At 48.2% G+C, this 19,094-nt stretch overlaps 1 pseudogene; it reads right to left on the reverse strand.

Moving 5' to 3' along the window:
• LOC128338629 (zinc finger protein 11-like) overlaps positions 1–18,977 on the reverse strand; it is a 38,432-nt pseudogene extending 19,455 nt beyond the window's left edge.
• Between the last annotated feature and the right edge of the window lie 117 nt (positions 18,978–19,094).

Below are 19,094 nucleotides of genomic sequence, written 5' to 3' on the forward strand. Positions count from 1 at the left end.
GGATAGAAATGGATAGTTCTAATAATCTCAGTTCCATTTCCAAATGAAAACTAAATCAGGGAGGAGAGCTGGTCTCATGGTAGCAAGCATGACTTGTCCCCTTCGCTATGCAGGGACTGCCATGGTTTCATTTGAATGGGAGACTAGAAGTGTGAGCACTGGAAGAGATTCCCTTCTTAGGAGGTAGAGCCACTCTGGGAGGAGCATCTGAGTTTCCAAGTTCCCTCCCTGGCAGCATCTCCAAGAGAGGGCTGAGAGAGATTCCTGCCTGCCACCTTGGAGAAGCCGCTGCCAGTCTGTGAAGACAATACTGCGCTAGATAGACCAATGGCCTGACTCAGTATATGGCAGCTTCTTATATTCCTATGAATGGAGACGCAGTGGCTTCTCCAAGGTTGCAGGCAGGAATCTCTCTCAGCCCTATCTTGGAGAAGCCAGAGAGGGAACTTGAAACCTTCTGCTCTTCCCAGAGCGGCTCCATCCCCTGAGGGGAATCTCTTGCAGTGCTCACACATCAAGTCTCCCATTCATATGCAACCAGGATGGACCCTGCTTAGCTAAGGGGACAAGTCATGCTTGCTACCACAAGACCAGCTCTCCTCTTCCATTCCTTCCACCATCACCTGGCAAGCAAAGGCCCTGCATTCTTAGATAATTCGGTCAAGGCCGTCCATTTTCCCTCTAACAAAGGGGTTCTCAAACTTCGGTTCCTAGGTAATCTTGGACTGCAACTCCTATCTTCCCCTGCCACAGTGGATGATGGCAGTGGTAGTCCAACAACTCCTGCTCCAACACGTTTTTAGATTAGGAGTTGGAAGACCCAGGTTCAAAATCCCAGCTCAGCCTGGTCACTTACTGAAAAAGCTTTGAGCCACCTGGGGTGGTTTTCAGGGACTGTCTTGGATAGGACAGATACTCAACAGCCTGGCTCCTTCCATGAAACCACCCACTTCCTCCTCACTGGTGAGCGATCTTTTCCTCCTGGGGAGCAGGGGTGGGGGAATTGCCTCATACGGAAGGTGCTCTAGGCCCCTGATCATCTGGGTTGCCCTCTTCTGCACCTTTTCCAGTTCCACAATATCCTTTTTCAGATGTGGTGACCAGAAATGTACACAGTACTCCAGCTGTGGCTGCCCCATAGTTTTGTATAAGGGCATTATAACTTTAGCCGTTTTATTTTCAATCCCCTTCCTAATGATCCCTAGCATGGGACTGGCCTTTTTCACAGCTGCCGCACATTGAGCTGACACTTTCAACAAGCTGTCCCCCACAACCCCAAGATCCCTCTCCTGGTCCGTCACCTACAGCTCGGATCCCATCAGCATATACTTGAAATTATATGTGCATCACTTTACACTTGCCAACACTGAACTGCATTTGCCACTTTGTCGCCCACTCATCCACTTTGGAGAGATCGTTTTGGATTGCACTACCCAAAAGTGTTTGGTATCATCTGCAAATTTGGCTCCCTCGCTGCTTACTCCTGCTTCTAGATCATTTATGAATAAACAAACCGACCCCCGCTCAGAGCATCTGTGCATTTTGCAATCTCTGGCCGGGCCGGATCCGCCGCCTGGCCCACTACTTCCTCCGGGGCCGCCGCTTCTGCTGCCTCCTCGGCCGGGCCAGTCCCGCCGCCGCCACCGGCCTCCATGGCCCTGCAAGGCCCGCCGCTTCTGTCCTCCACCACCGCCTCAGCCAATCAGGTGCGTCCCTCCGCTCCGCTGCGCAGCCAATCAGCTGGGTTGCCGGGACGCATCCCTACAGAGGCTGAGGCACGTCTAGGAGAATTAAATATATAGATTAAAAAGCACTGGTCCCAGTACAGATCCCTGGGGGACCCCACTTCTTACTTCCCTCCATTGTGAAAATGCTCCATTTATCCCTACTCTCTATTTCCTGTCTTTCAACCAGTTAGCAATCCACACATGGACTTGTCCCTTTATCCCATGACCGCTAACTTTCCTCAGGAGTCTTTGATGAGGAACTTTGTCAAAAGCTTTTTGGAAGTCCTGGTATACGATGTCAACTGGATCACCTTAATCCACACACTTGTTGACACTGTCAAAGAACTCCAAAAGATTTGTGAGGCAAGATTAACCTTTGTGAAACCCAAGCTGGTTCACTCCCAGCAGGGCCTGTGCTTCTAGGTGCTTTACAATTTTATCCTTGAGGATGCTTTCCATCAATTTGCCTGGAATGGACGTTAAGCTGACTAGCCTGTAATTTCCCAGATCTCCCCTGGATCCCTTTTTGAAAATTGGTGTTACATTTGCTACTTTCCAGTCCTCTGGTACAGAGCCCGATTGCAGGGGTAAGTTATATATTTTAGCAAGGAGGTCGGCAATTTTACATTTGAGTTATTTGAGGACTCTTGGATGGATGCTATCTGGCCCTGGTGATTTGTTAGTTTTGTGTTCCTTTCTGTTCTATTCATTTGGACGGGCCTTCCAGTTTTGGAAGGAAGTTTTCTTCCCTTTTATGGCTTCCTTGACGGTACCTGTAAGCCATGCTGGCATCCTCCTGGACTTACTGGCACCTTTCCTCCTCTTGGGTACACAGTCTAACTGGGCTTCTAGTATTGTGGTTTTGAGTAAACTCCATGCACTCTGGAGCGAAGTGACTCTCCTGATTTCCCCTTTCAGTTTTCTTTTCACCATACTCCTCATTTTGGAGAAGTTTCTCTTCTGAAATTCAAAAGGTCTGTGTTAGACTTCCTTGGTGATTCTCTCCCCGCATGTATGCTGAATTTGATCGCACTATGGTCATGGTTCCCTAAAGGGTCGATGACACTGACATCACGCACCAGGTCCTGGGTGCCACTCAGGATTAAGTCCAAGGTCGCCTTCTCTCTGGTTGGTTCCAAGACCTACTGTTCTAGGGCACAGTCATTCAGTGTATCTAGAAATCTGACGTCTTTGTCACAACCTGACTGTGAATTTCCCCAGTCTATGTATGGGTAATTGAAGTCACCCATTATTAACAGCCCTGCCTCTCTTTGATGCCTCCCTCATTTCCTCCTGCGACTCCCAGTCACTGGAGTCAACTCCCAGTCACTCCCAGTCACTGGTGATCCGGAGGGCGATAGCACGTCCCCAGTAGCACGTTCCCTTTCAGGCCTTGTATTGTCAGCCACAGGGTTTCTGTGGAGGACTCCAGTCCACCTAGGTTTTCTAGCTTGTTAGATTCTACACCTTCTTTAACATACAGTGCTACTCCACCTCCAAGGCGCCCCTCCCTGTCCTTTCTATAGAGTATATATCCAGGGATAACAGTGTCCTACTGGTTCTCGCTGTTCCACCATATTTCTGTTATGCCCACTATATCTATTTCTGCATTAGCAACCAAGCACTCCAGCTCACCCATCTTGGCTCGGAGGCTTCTGGCATTGGCATATAAGCACCTATATGTTGAATCTCTAACCTGATGTATGCTTTCTTTCTTTTGACTCTTTGACCAGCTGGCACAGGCTCCCGGTTCCATACACATACTCCCACCTTGGTGGAGTCCTGTTCTCCCACATTACGTTCAAATTAGATATCCTGTATGGTTGAGCACACACCTCCAGAGCTTGTACAGAGTGCAAAGTGAGTAATTTTCCGCTCACTGTTCAAGGACAGCCCCCACCTTCTCTCTCGTCTAATCTTAGAGACCCAGCCTGTCAACTCAGGCAAACTTCCTCTTTTTTCACTGAAAAGCATAGTCTAAAAGTAAGAGTATGCTAACCACAAAGTCACGCTTGAGAAAAATTGGTGCTGCCCAGACTCTGTACCTTTTGGTTCCTTTACGCACAGGCCACCTTTGGCCAATGATATTAAATGCCAAGAGTATCAGCAAATTGATTTATAGGCCAACTGGTCAAAAACCCTTTTGACCAATTACCATCAAGGAATTATGGAAAATCAATGCGTGGGTGAATCGTAGAATGGTACAAAAATCCCCTCTTGGGATCCAAAGAGAGGCTTTTTCTCAGGGAGGGTGGCTCAGACACAGCACACAGGAGGAGGAAAGGAGGAAGTTGATCCGATCAATCAATTCGACAACACCCAGCATCTAGCAGAAAGAGGAACAAGTCGAGGCTTCCTTGGGGTATAGTATATTGTGACCACAAGGGTCCGGCTATCCTGTCAGTGTCTCAAGGCTGTGGGTTTGATGATTGCTTTATGTGAGAGAAGTATGTATACTGTATGCTGTGATTCATCCAAATTTTGGTAAGAAAATAAAGAGGGAAAGTGGTGAAAAGGAGGGAGGGAAAGATTGGATGGAAGGAGGAACAGAACGCACACAGGAGTGCCCAGGGGGGAAGAAAGGAGAGAAAGGATATCTTCTGGGGAAGGGGTTAAAGGAAGGAAAGAGAGGAGAAGAGAGGTGGGCGAGCCCAGAAGGATGTGGTGGGTAGAATGAGGTCAGCTAAGGAAGAGTTCAGAACAGATGCAAGAGAGGGATGCGGTGGGTGGAAGAGTTGAAAAGACGGACCTTTGCCTTAAGCACGGGAGGGGAGGAAAGGAGAGGGGAGAGATTTCTCCTGATAGAAGGAGAGAAGGAACCAGGAGGCAAACAGACAGAAAGGGATTTGAGGCAGGTGAGAGCTGAAGGAGGGTGGTGGGGGGGAGGAAGAAAGCAAAGAAAGCAAGGATGGGGAAAGTCAAAAAGGAGGGCGAAATAGGGGACCTCGTGTCCCAAATATGTAAGAGAAAAATCTCTTACAAAACCCATCTCTGTATACCTCTAATGATCGAATCACCCACTACAAGGAGGCCACCCCCCCCGGAGGAGTATCCCCCGTGCGAGAGGATATGGGCTCATCATCCACGGAAGGGGTCCCTTCTGAAGGAGCATTTCCCTCTTACTCAGACCAATGTCCTCCTTGCCTGAGACCTCCATTCTCACCTCTCCCACTTCTTGCCTCATCCCCTGGACTGGTCCTTCCCTCTCGCATCACCCAAACTCTCCTGGGTACCTTTTGCTCTTTCCCTTGTTCTCTTGCTGATTCTTTTAACCAACCTATGCTGTCTCCTTTCCCTGGTGTGCCGTCCCTGAGTGTGCCATCGTGTCGGTGTCGACTCCTGGTGTCCACAGAGCACTGTGATTTTCTTTGGTGGAATACAGGAGGGGTTGACCATTGCCTCCTCCCGTACAGTGTGAGATGATGCCTTTCAGCATCTTCCTATATCGCTGTTGCCCCATATAGGCGTTTCCTATATGGAAACATACCAGCGGTGATACGAACAGGTAACCTCTGGCTTCCTAGTCAAATCATTTCCCAGCTGCATAGGAGGATTTTAAGGGAATCCTGGCGTTTTTTCACAAAGGGCTTTTAAATCCCTTTAGCTCACTTGTCTTCCAGAACGGAGGGAGTACACATTCACATATCAGGCAGATTTACCCCAAAGTCCCTGCAAACTATTGCGGGGGGTGGGTTTCACACACAATTCGGGTTTTTCATTGCATGTTAGGAGTGTAGCCTGATTTATAGCCGGGATTTTTAAAAATCCATTTCTTGTATTGGGTTTTTTGTTTGTTTGTTTGTTTTTTAAACTTCAAGTTTGCAGTAAAGCCTTGCATTAAACCGGCAGTAAAGTCTGCTGGCTGGGAAAACTCACTGGGTGTCAAGGGAAATCAGAAGGCTAGAGTGTTCATTCAGTTGCCCACTGACCCCAGGAAGCAAAGGAGGCAGTCCACGAGGAATGAGAGTACAAAAGAAGTTTTATTCTCATCTGACTTGACAGGAGCGGATAAACCGTGACAGTTCGTAACCACACAGGATCAACTAGATGTCTGGCACCAACAAGTCCCCGAGTCAAAGCGGGGTAAATTGCGGTTTTATCAGTACAAACTGCGGGTTTTAATCTGCCCCTTGTTTTCAGAACATTTGCCTGTCTTCTTCCTTTGGTCTCAAGAACACGGAGGCTTTGTGGCGAGCAAGCATGTTTGCTGGGTTCTATGGGTACCTGGGGACCACACCTGTGCTGCAGTAGACACCTTCCTGGCACTTGGTCATTTCGGTAAAAACACACACAGAGAAAGAGAGCCTGCTTTCTCATTTAGGGAGGCCAGTGTTACGTTTAAACACTGATTTACACACACACACACACACACACACACACACACACACACACGTTTATGTCTACAAGGCTGCATGAGATATACCAATTCCAAAATAAGAAAACAATTGAATAGTCCAAGTGTCGAATGCCACAGTTTACTTTTCCAAACATTTTAGAAGGGGGTGGAGGGGGAGAGAGAGGCAGCTAGCAAGGAAAGGGGGGCAAACTAACACTCTACAAGGTAGCGCTCTCTCTCTCATCTGTTGGACGTTTAAGGCCGAGTCCATCTCAGGAATAACAGGCCCAAAGCCTAAAACTTTGGTCCAGCTAGCTAATTAACCTACACCCTGAACTTAAGTCAGGTTTGTCTTGTTCTCTCTCACTCATTTGGGAGCTCAGGGTGGGGTGGGGGTGGGATAGAAGAAACCCCCACCGCGGCTGCCTCTGATGCCTTCCCCTGCTGCCTTCCGGGGTGGTTTTTATAGGTAAATGTCTAAAAGGAACCGCTGAGTTAGAGGGGAAACGGACAGGCTCCATCCACTTATCAAAGTGTGCAGTGCCTTTTTGGCCAGCTGATGGCAGAAGGAACCAAGAAGAGATGTGTCACCCCCACCAATCCCTGGAACTCCCTGCTGCTTGCCTGGCTCAGAAGATCTCATCAAATAGCATCCTCACGGTTTCAAGCTCACCACAAGGACTAGAAGCTTGTGGGATTTTAAAAAATGAACATCGGTGAGCAGAGATATTTGACTCAGTGAATTCTGACTGCATGCAGGGCGAAGCAAATTCCATCCACCGCGACCGATTCTGCAGCTCCTCAATATAATTCAAGGGGAGGTGGGGCTCTGAGGAAAACCTCTTTCTCAGGCGTCTCTGCTGTGCCAGGGTTTGTAAAACAGAGCTCCTACCTTTCCTGGGCTGTGTTTTTCCTCTTCCGCCTTCCCAGTGGCATCATAGCCCAGGGCTAGCAGGACTTGTGGAATGAAGTGTGGGGCAAGCTTCCTGTTCCTCACCCTCTCTCTTTGCCCCCTTCAGCCCCAAATCCTCTTTTTCTGGGGATGGAGGCCTTTACTTTCTTAGCAAGTACATCACTCACAACGGTATTGTTTCCTGCTGGGACTGCCTCACTTCTGTATTAAAGGGTTTCCAATTCACCTTTTGTAGAGCCGATCCCGCTTGAAGGGACGTTAGGACCAGGGTTAAAGGCATTTGGACCAGGGAGTCTTGGATTCAAATCCAGCCCTCAAGCTCCCTTGGATGACCACATGACCAGTCCCCACCTCACCGATCTTACAGGGTTGTTGTGAAGATACAGTGGGATAAGCCAATATATGCTTCCTGCAGAACTATGGCGCTGAGGGTGATCCTCCACTGTGTGATCCAATTCAGCATATATGCGAGTGGAGAATTGTCAAGGAAGTCCAACACAGATGCGTTGGACTTCAGAAATGGAACTTCTCAAAAATGAGTGGACTGGTAAGAAGGAAGTTGAAAGGGAAAGTCAGGAGGGTCAAGTCACTCCAGAAAACATGGAACATATTTAAAACCACAATACTAGAAGCTCAGTTGGAATGTATAGCAAGAAGGAGGAAAGGTACCACCAAGTTCAGGAGGATGCCAGCATGGCTAACAAGTAGAGTCAGGGAAGCTATAAAAACTTCTGTAAATAGATCAGAAGTAGAAAACCTGCCAGGGAGGCAGTTGGCCCCTTAGATGATGAGGGTGTGAAAGGGATTATTAAGGATAGGGAGATTGCAGAGAAGCTGAATGAGTTCCTTGCATCTGTCTTCACGCTGGAGGATACTGACCTTATACCCTCCCTGGAATGGAGCATTTCAGGTTTAGCAGCTCAAGAACTGGGCCAATTTGAGGTGACAAGGGAAGATGGTCTAAACTGTCTTGAAAAACTAAAAAATAAAATAAAAAAAAATTGCCAGGGCCAGATGGCATCCACCTAAGAAGTTCTGAAGGAACTCAAATGTGAAATTGCCAATCTCCTAGCAAAAATATGTAACTTGTCCCTACAATCAGGCTCTGTACAAGAGGACTGGGAAGTAGCCAATGTGACTCCAATTTTCAAAAAGGGATCCAGGGGGGATCTGGGAGACTTCAGGCCGGTCAGCTGAACTTTGGTGCCGGGTAAATTGATGGAGAGCATACTTAAACAGGACAAAACTGTTAAGCATATAGAAGAACAGGCCTTGCTGGAGAACCAGCATGGGTTCTGCAAGGGAGTCTTGCCTCACTAAACTTTTGGAGTTCTTTGAGAGTGTCAATAGGCATGTGGATAAAGGTGACCTGGTTGACATAGTATACCTGGACTTTCAAAAAGCTTTCGACAAAGTTCCTCATCAAAAACTCTTGAATAAACTTAGTAGTCATGGGATAAGGGGACAGGTTCATGTCTGGATTGATAACTAGTTGAAGGACAGGAAACAGAGGGTAGGAATAAATGGACAGTTTTCAAATGGAGGGAAGTAGGGACTGGGGTCCCCCAGGGAACTGTACTGAGACCCAATGCTCTTTAACTTGTTCATAAATGATCTAGATGTTCAGGTAAGTAGCGAAGTGGCCAGATTTGCAGATGACACTCAACTATTTAGGGTAGTGAAATCCACAAGAGGTAGTGAGGAGCTGCCCAAAGATCTCTTCAAACTAGGGTAGTGGGTGACAAAATGGCAAATGTGGTTCAGTGTAAGCAAGTGTAAAGTGATGCATATTGGGACAAAAACCCCAAACTTCACATATATACCAATGGGATCTGAGGTGTGACTGACCAGAAGAGGGATCTTGGGGTTATGGTGGACTGCTCGTTGAAAGTGTTGTCTCAGTGCGTGGTAGCTGTGAAAAAGGCCAATTCCATGCTAGGGATCATTAGGAAGGGGAATGAATATTAAAAATGCTAATATATTATAAAGCTCTTATACGAATCTATGGTGCGGCCACATCTGGAGTACTGTGTACAGCTTTGGTCACTGTATCTTAAGAAGGACATTGTAGAACTGAAAAAGGTGCAGAAGAGGGCAACCAAGATGATCGGGGACCTGGAACACCTTCCTTATGAGGCTAGGCTACAGCATCTGGGGCTCTTTACCTTGGAAAAGAGGCAACTAAGGGGAGGCATGATCGAGGTGTATAAAATTATGCATGGAGTGGAGAGGGTGGACAGAGAGAATTTTTTCTCCCTCTCTCACAACACTAGACCCAGAGGTCACCCCATGAAACTGAAGTTTGGGAATTCATGGAGTACAGGTCTATCAGTGACTACTAGTCTGGTGGCTCTGGGCCACCTCCAGCCTCAGAGGCACGATGCCTCTCAATGCCAGATGCAGGGGAGCAACCGCAGGAGAGAGGGCAACACATAGATCTCCCCTCAAATGGAAGCTTATTCCACACTCCCAGTATTATGTGATTTCTCCCGGGTTTGGGTTCTATGGTGTTTTTTCAGATGTCCACTCATGCTGAAGCTCTTTTCACACTCCAAGCATTTATGTGGTTTCTCACGTATGTGTTCTATGGTGTTTAATAAGATTTCCTCTCTGGCTGAAGCTCTTTCTGCACTCCAAGCATTCATGTGGTTTCTTCCCAGTGTGGGTGCTATGGTGTAAAGTAAGCGTTCCACTCTGTTTGAAGCTCTTTCCGCACTCCAAGCATTTATATGGTTTTCCCCCAGTGTGGGTCCTATGGTGCTTAATAAGATTTCCTCTCCGGCTGAAGCTCTTTCCACACTCCAAGCATTCATGTGGTTTTTCCCCAGTGTGGGTCCTATGGTGCTTAATAAGTTTCCTCTCCGGCTGAAGCTCTTTCCACATTCCAAGCATTTATGGGGTTTCTCTCCAGTGTGGGTTCTATGGTGTAAAGTAAGATCTCCACTCTGGTTGAAGCTCTTTCCGCACTCCAAGCATTTATGGGGTTTCTCCCCAGTGTGGATTCTATGGTGTATATTAAGGTATCCACGTGTGCTGAAGCTCTTTCCACACTCCAAGCATTCATGTGGTTTTTCCCCAGTGTGGGTCCTACGGTGCATAATAAGATTTCCTCTCTGGCTGAAGCTCTTTCCACACTCCAAGCATTTATGGGGTTTCACCCCAGTGTGGGTTCTATGGTGTATAGTAAGATCTCCACTCTGGTTGAAGCTCTTTCCACACTCCAAGCATTCACCTGGTTTCTCCCCAACATGCATTTCCGACTGAGGTTGAGAACTTGCTTCTGAACTGGAGCTTTTCCTATGTGGAGGGCACAGGCTTCTTCCTCTCTCTTTCTGCATTCTTTCTTGATGAGAAGTGGATGATCCATTCCTGTCCTTCCATTTTGCTCCCCTTTTCCGTTTCTGTTTTCCCCTCTTTCCCCCTCTTGTACTCCCCCAAATTCCTCTGCTGGGTTTTCCATCAATCTTCCGACTCTCACCTGCGGGAACCAAGAGAGAAAACTGGTCTGAGCTGGGGATAGAAAAAGAACCTTAAGGAGAACTTATGAGAGGAAATGACAGGAACACAAAGATGACGCTGGCATCTTTTCCCATAGTTGATGGCTATGTGGTTATGCTCAGAGCTACTGGACTGGAATTAAGGACAGAATGGGAAAGATCTTGCAAACTGAACTGGCTTCAGACCCTCTTAGGGAGTGACCTGAAGCCAGAGAAGGAGATCGGGGAGTCATCCAAGTGAGACAGAGTTGTAACAATTTCACATTCAGGTCATGACAAAGAGGCCAGATTTCCAAATAGGCTAGAGATGATTGTGCCTTGGGACCACTGAAACCAAACAAGAACTCAAGGCAGCACACCAAACACAATGGAGAGGAAAAGAAGAAATGGAGGCCTCAGGGAAGCTGCTTCTTTATAGCCTCAGCCGCCACATCTGAAAGATGGGGAGAATTATGTCCCCTTACATAGGAAGCTGCCATATACTGAGTCAGACCATTGGTCCATCTAGCTCAGAATTGTCTTCACAGACTGGCAGCGGCTTCTCCAAGGTTGCAGGCAGGAATCTCTCTCAGCCCTATCTTGGAGATGCTGCCAGGGAGGGAACTTGGAACCTTCTTCTCTTCCCAGATTGGCTCCATACCCTGAATATCCATTCAAGATATTCCCTGAGGGAAATCTCTTGCAGTGCTCACACTTCTAGTCTCCCATTCACATGCAACCAGGGTAGACCCTGCTTAGCAAAGGGAACAAGTCATGCTTGCTACCACAAGGCCAGCTCTCCTCTCCTAGACCTTACAGGACTGTTTGAATTACATAAACCTATGCACATTATTATTTCTTGTTTACACAGTCAGACAGGTGTTATTGACTGGTTTGTTTTATCCAGACATCGAGTCCTTCCCAAGGACCTGGGATGCCAGAATTTTATTGTCAGTGTTGTTGCTGTTGTTATAGATATCGTCGCAGAATATAGGCTGTTCCCAGTAAAGCTGCTTTTTGTAATTGGCTGATGGTGATTTCTGTGGCCCCTCTGGTGTTGAGGTGCTCTTCAAGGGCTTTTGGAACTGCACCCAGGGCACCAATTACCACTGGGATTATTTATTATTATTATTATTATTATTATTATTTATTTTATTAATTACATTTATATCCCGCTCTTCCTCCAAGGAGCCCAGAGCGGTGTACTACATACTTAAGTTTCTCCTCACAACAACCCTGTGAAGTAGGCTAGGCTGAGAGAGAAGTGACTGGCCCAGAGTCACCCAGCTAGTATTATGGCTGAATGCGGATTTGAACTCGAGTCTCCCCAGTCCTAGTCCAGCACTCTAACCACACCACATGAGGGCTTTGCACACTTGGAAGCTCTATATCCGGGTTTCCCATCCTGGGGGCCCCCAGATGTTGCTGAACTACAATTCCCATCACCCTCCGACACAATACATTGTAGCTGGGGCTGATGGGAGTTGCAGTTTGGCAACTTCGGGAGGCGCCCAGGATGGGAGCCATTGCGCAATACAAGTGCCAAATATTACTCTTGGTGGGAATACTGATGCCTCTTGGTGGGAATACTGATGCCTCTTGGTGGGAATACTGATCTTAAATAGAAGTTATACCTCCTCTTCTCCTAGTAATGTGTCATTAAAAGAGAGTGTAACAGTTAAAGGATGCTTCCTTAATTACATGTTCCTGGGAGAAGATAACATACTGCCCGTTTGGCTTAAAGCTGTCCCGATGCATTAAGAATGTGAAAATCCTCTTCCTCTGGGGAAAGCCTTCATATAATACATGGCAAAGCTTCACACAGATCTTGGGGTTGTGGTGGACAGTTCATTTTCACGATTGCTGGCCAGTGGCCACTGTGGTTAGGGGTGATGTGGGGTATAGCCAAATTCAGCCGGGGGCCGAAATTCTGCAGCCCTGGAGTAGATGGACCTAGAGCCTCCTATCTGAGGCTTCCTTGTATCTTCAGGGTCAGTCAGAGAGAGCCTCCTTAGGGTTTTGCTTTGTTGAGTGCATGAAGATCCCACCCATCTTCCCCTTCGACCCTTACAACAATCTGATGGTAGTCAGAGAGGCTTGGCTCAAAGCCACCAATGAGCTTCATGGCTATCTGACGGGGTACCTGAACCCAGATCTTCCAGGTTCTAGTTTGACGCTAACTAATAGGCTTGTTTGCACAACCAGTCTCAGGGCAGGTTCATCCTGTCTCAAGGCTGCACCCAGCTGCTGACTGAGGTCGGGCAAAAACCTCTCCTGTCCAGCTGATGCTGCCCAAGGGATCACTTGCTCCTCTTCCCACTTCCTTCCTCCTCGGTCTTCAGCTGCAGATAAGAGCACTCACCTTTTGATCGAGGGAAGACAGCTCCTTCAAAGCCGAACCCAGCTGTGACAACAAGCTTTCTCTATTGCACTGGTTCTCTGGCCCCAAACTGGATCCAACTCATGAGCGGGGCAATATTTCCAACACGTTCTCACCAACTGAGCAAACCAGAGCCGATCTCTTTCTCAATTTTACTCTCCCCTTCCAGGGAAGGGGGAGAAAAGGAGTCTTACCCAGAGAGGCCAGATTCCCAGCATTCTCCTCCATGACTTCTCTGTGCAGGGCGCTTTGGGCCGGATCCAGCAGCACCCACTCCTCCTCCGTGAAGAGCACGGCCACTTCCTCAAAGGTCACCTAGCCAGGAAAGAGGAAGGAAACAGAGAGCAGAGTGATTCTTTCCCTTCGAAGCACAATCCAAAAGGGTTGTTCCGGAAAGGGTGTGTGTGGAGGGCAGAGGTCTTCTCCTGCAGGCTCCTCAGTTGTATTTTCAATTGGTTTATATGGCAAAAAAGGGAATGCTGGGAATGGTGCCCAGTCTCAGGGGCTCTGCTTCTTACCAGAAACACAGAGTGGGGAGACCCCAGCCAAAGCCCCTGGGAACGGCCCTCTCTGAAGTCGAAGAGGCACAGATGCTCTCCCCTGCTGAAGCCTTGAGAGCTAACCCTTTCAAAGAAGAGGAGAGCTGGTCTTGTGGTAGCAAGCATGACTTGTCCCCATAGCTAAGCAGGGTCTGCCCGGGTTGCATATGAATGGGAGACTTGATGTGTGAGCACTGCAAGATATTCCCCTCAGGGGATGGAGCCGCTCTGGGAAGAGCAGAAGGTTCCAAGTTCCCTCCCTGGCAGTATCTCCAAGATAGGGCTGAGAAAGACTCCCGCCTGCCACCTTGGAGAAGCCGCTGCAAGTCTGTGAAGGCAATACTGAGCTAGATAGACCAATGGTCTGATTCAGTATATGGCAGTTTCCTATGTTCCTAAAGGTGCCCCTTTGCCTAGTTAGCCAGACTCCAGCCTTCTTCGCCAGCGGCACGCAAGATACCGAAAACATTCAGAAATGAATGATGAAGCACAACAATTTGGGGAAAGAATTCACTCGAAGATGCAACAATTTTTAAATACAAGCTTTCCCTATTCACCGGAACTTTTTGTTGTTGTTGTTAAATATGACTAAACCTTGTATACCTTCTAAATACACAGAGTTGTCCTTATATATGATCACTGCCGCCAGGATTTGCTAAGCTGCCAACTGGAGGACACAGGCAACCCCGACCTTGGATGAATGGCTACTTAAGCGATGGGAATATGCCTCGATGGCTAAGATCACTGTTTATTTGCGGAATACCTCAGAGGAAAGATTTGCATTAACCTGGGAACCTTGCATAATTTACAATTTAGCACAGGGGCAACATCCACACCCAAGATTTTGGGTTTTTTTTAAAAATATTGAGGTCTGATTAATGCATTATTTATATCTTTCTGTAATATCTGGTGTGAGGGGAAAGGTTGGCAAAGGGTGGAAGAGGAATTTTGGATTGTCATCTGTAACTGCTGGAAGTTCAAGAGATGATAATATAATCATGTTATTTCTTTTTATTTTCTTATGAAATAAAAATATTATTTAAAAAGAAAAAATAATGATGATGGCTCCCTATCCCCAAAGGGCTCACAGTCTAAAAATAAGAAACCTAGGTAGACACCAGCAGCAGCCACTAGAGGGATGCTGTACTGGGGCTGGATAGGGCCAGTTGCTCTCCCTCTGCTAAATAGAAGCAAATCGCCACTTTAAAACGTGCCTCTTTGTTCAGGTAGCAGCGGGACTTATTGCCTTATTTTTTTACTAAAGGTGAAGTGTGCCATCGAGTTGGTGTCAACTCCTGGTGCCCACAGAGCCCTGTGGTTGTCTTTGGTAGAATCCAGGAGGGGTTGACCACTGCCTCCTCCCACGCAGTATGAGATGATGCCTTTCAGCATCTTCCTCTATCGCTGCTGCCCAATATAGGTCTTTCCCATAGTCTGGGAAACATACCAGTGGGGATCGACTTGACGGTACACCTCACCTTTTACCCAACATGCTATGGCAGACATTTCACTAAACGTCTTTGAAAAAACATGGTAAGAGAGAGGAGAAGACGGAAATCCTCTGTAGAGCAATTGATTTATTAAGGGAGGACCTGAAAGGAGTGGATCAACACCCGGTACCACATACCCGTTCAAATGACTTCGTAAATTCTAAAGGTAACAGAGAGCCCCGAAACGGGTTGACATTTTGGGAGTCTGCTACTCATACCATATTTGTTATAGTTGTGTTTGTGTTATTGGGTCAAAGGCCATAATCAAGTAGTCATTCATTCATTCAGTGGCTACTTCAAGGCCTACTAGCCAACAGCTTTGACAGATGCCCAAGGAAAAAGAGATTCTTCCAGGGCTAGAGAGATGACCCAGGAATAGAGCTCCCCTGTCCTTCTTATCTCCTCCTCCCCCAGAAAGAAGAGATGGATGAGGACGCCTGGGCAGTTTCATTCCAGCATCTGCCAAAGACACAAAAGTGATGGGAAGGTGGAGGATTTATGCATACTTTTATACTTAAGCTCCATGAAAGAAAATGTGTTTCTGGATAGAGTGACTGAAGTAGCTGAAACAGGAGATTTCTAAAACCTTGCAAGAAGCTGGACAGGAGTATCTTCCCCAAAGGGGGTGAGAAGCATGGCTTCTGCAAAGGGAAATCTTGCCTCACCAACCTTTTGGAGTCCTTTGAGAGGGTCAATGAGTGTGTGGATCAAGGTGATCCAGTTGACATAGTATACCTGGACATCCAAAAAGCTTTCGACAGAGTTCCTCATCAACGACTCCTGAGAAAACTTAGCAGTCATGGGATAAGAAGACAATTATATGTGTGGATTGGTAACTGGTTCAAGGACAGGAAACAGAGGGTAGGGATAAATGGAGAGTTTTCACAATGGAGGGAAGTAAGAAATGGGGTCCCCCAGGGATCTGTACTGGGACTGGTGCTTATTAATTTATTCATAAATGATCTAGAAGCAGGGGTAAGCAGCGAGGTGGCCAAATTTGCAGATGATACCAAACTCTTTCGGGTAGCGAAATTCAAAACGGATTGTGAGGAGCTCCAAAACAGTTTCTCAACCGCTGGTCCCCGGACCGCTGTCGGTCCGCAGGGGGTTTTGAGCCAGTCAGTGCCAGTCCTTGAACACTCACCCTTTCCAGCCGGGGAGTTCTCTGGAGCTAATCTTTAACCAGGGAGCTTTCGCTGCAGGGCTCTGCCTTCCTCCGGAATCCCAAGCAGCCTTTTCTCACTCCCAGTACCAGCTAAGCTCTCCAGTCTCTCACTTGATGAGAGGAGATACTGAGAGAGCAAGTGAGGTCATTGGTATGCAGCCGGCAAAACACACACACACACACATACACACACACACACACACACACACACAGACACACACAGACAGACACACACACACACGGAGTGCTTGGCTTGGCTGGGGTGCTGCATGCATAAACTCTGTTCTGAACTTACTACTACTACAGAGGAGGAAGACAGGCAGGCAGGCAAGCAAAAGATAAGAAAACAAACCAAAGTAAGCCACAGTGCTGATCAAATGAAAAAGGAAGGCAGAGATAAGAAGAATGAAAGGGGTAGGGGTGAGGGGCGGGCTGATCCTTGACTGACTCACCAAAAGGGGATGAGAGAGAGGGAGAAGGGGGGGGGGGTCCGCCCCATCTCTCTTGACCTAGCAAGGCCGTACCTCCATCACCCTCCTGTGAGATCCTGCTGGACGGCAGCCCCTGCCTGGTGTCCGATGGAGCCTCCTCTGCCTCAGGGGAATCAGGGGCCGCTTCTGACAGCAGGTTTTGCATCTGAAAGAGACCGAAGAAGAGATTCTCAGGAGCAGGGAACAGCGGGAGAGGGATGAGAGAGGGAATGGTGCAGGAAAGACCCAGAGGAAAGGTCCTTATACCAAATTAGACACTAGGTCCATCTCGCTCAGGGTTGTTTACACTGACGGGCAGCAGCTGGCCAAGGGTGCAGGCAGGAGTCGTGCCCGGCCATACCTGGAGATGCTGCCAGGCCAGGGGTAGGACTTGGGAATTTCTGCAGGCAGAGCAGATGCTCTCCCACTAAGCTGGGCTACAACTAGATCCCCAAGAAGGTCCCTGACCCATGAGGGTGCTGAGGTGGGTGGATCATCTCCATGAGCCATTTCCAGGTTCTTGGGCAACTTCTGCCCAGTTTTAGGGTCTCCTCCTGGCTCACCTTCTCGGCTTTCTGCAACTCACAAGGGCTAAGAGAAGCCGCTCTCTCACCTGCTGCTCTTCCGGCTTCTGGTCCTCTGCCCAGCTCAGGAGGAAACCTTCGGCCAGAGCCACCGCCTGGGAAGTGGTCTCCGCTCCGCATTCTCTGACCCAGCTCTCCATCTCTGCGGGCAGGATGGTCAGGAACTGCTCCAGCACCACCAGGTCTACGATCTGCTTCTTGGTGTGCCTTTCTGGCTTCAGCCACCGGCAGCAAAGCCTGTGGAGTTGGCTGCAAACCTCTCGGGGCCCCTCGGCCTCCCGGTTGCAGAGCTGCCTGAACCTTTGATGCTGCACACCTGGGCTGGTGGCGTCCTCTTCCACTCCCAGCATCTTCTGCTCAGCTCTTTCCCAGAATTCCCTGCTGCTCCCACCCTGGCTGGCCTCGGGGTCTTTTCCTCCTGCTTCTCGGCCAGCCGAGTCTTCCTTTTCTATCTTTAATAAATAAAATAAATAAATAATCCCTGCTGAAAGGCAGCTCCAAAAAAGTTCTCCATTTTGAGGGACGGAGATTGTCGGCACCCAAATTCCACCTCACAGATCTCTTCCCTGTAGGACCAGGAGATAAATGCTAAATATACAAATATGACTACAGATACGACAAATATTTATAAACTGCTTTCAACAATAAGTTTCCAAAGTGGTTTACATAGATCTAAATACAAAAATAAAGATGGCTCCCTGCCCCCAAAGGGCCACATTCTAAAAAAGAAACATAAGGCAGATGCCTGCAACAGCCACTGGAGGGATGCTGTGCTGGGGATGGAGAGGGCCAGCTGCTCTCCCCCTGCTCAAGAAAGAGAATATATATAAAACAACATTTTATATCCCGCTCTTCCTCCAAGGAGCCCAGAGCGGTGCACTACATACTTAGGCTTCTCCTCACAACAACCCTGTGAAGTAGATGAGGCTGAGAGAGAAGTGACTGGCCCAGAGTCACCCAGCAAGTCTCATGGCTGGATGGGGATTCAACTCGGGTCTCCCCAATCCTAGTCCAGCAATTTGGAAGCAGCCCAATTTTGGATGGGCAGATTCGGGGATGGGGCTTGAAATCATTTGAGGAGGGGGGGGGGCGAGCTGGAAGGAGCTCTCCCTCACCCAGTGGCATTTAGAAGTTTAAAAGTGTATTATTTAAAGCTTATTATTTCTCTGTGTAAGCCGCCCTGAGCCATTGTTGGAAGGGCGGTATAGAAACCGAATGAATGAATGAATAGGAACATAGGAAGCTGAATCAGACCCTTGGTCTGTCTAGCTCAGTATTGTCTACATAGACTGGCAGCGGCTTCTGCAAGGTTGCAGGCAGGAGTCTCTCTCCGCCCTATCTTGGAGATGCTGCCAGGGAGGGAACTTGGAGCCTAGATGCTCTTCCCAGAGCGGCTCCAGCCCCTCAGGGGAATCTCTTGCAGTGTTCACACTTCTAGTCTCCGATTCAGATGCAACCAGGGCAGACCCTGCTTAGCTATGGGGACAAGCCATGCCTGCTACCACAAGACCAGCTCTCCTCTCTGAATGATGAATGGAGGGAAGGAGGGAGGGAGGGAGGGAGGGCTTCAACCTCTCCACCCCAACCTTCCTCGCTGCGGTGGGTGGGGGCGGGAAAGGCTTAACCACCCCTGATTGCGATGCAAACCAGAGCAGACCCCGCTTAGCCACGGGGAGGATTCTGGCTTGCTAACCCAAGACCTCTCGTAGAACTTTACAAATCGGACCTTTCAAGCAGGGAAAAGTTAATAAATGGACCCCCCCCCCTTTTTTTTTTTTTAAGATGTTGACTTGGTAGCAAAGAGTAGGATGTCAAAAATGCACGCACCTTTGGGTTTAAACAGGGTCGATTTACTGATGAACAGTCGGACGGACCGAGACGCAAGACTGCCCTGCCCCTTTCCTCGCCAGCTGCGCATGCCCAGCAACTAGAAGTCACTAGACTACTTCAGCAACCTAGAGGCAAAACGTCTGCAGGGATGCTGCACTTGGGAGTCTACTGCATGCACCTGACA

The sequence above is a fragment of the Hemicordylus capensis genome, chromosome 16 (genome assembly GCF_027244095.1).
Source record: "Hemicordylus capensis ecotype Gifberg chromosome 16, rHemCap1.1.pri, whole genome shotgun sequence".
Classification (NCBI taxonomy): domain Eukaryota; kingdom Metazoa; phylum Chordata; class Lepidosauria; order Squamata; family Cordylidae; genus Hemicordylus; species Hemicordylus capensis.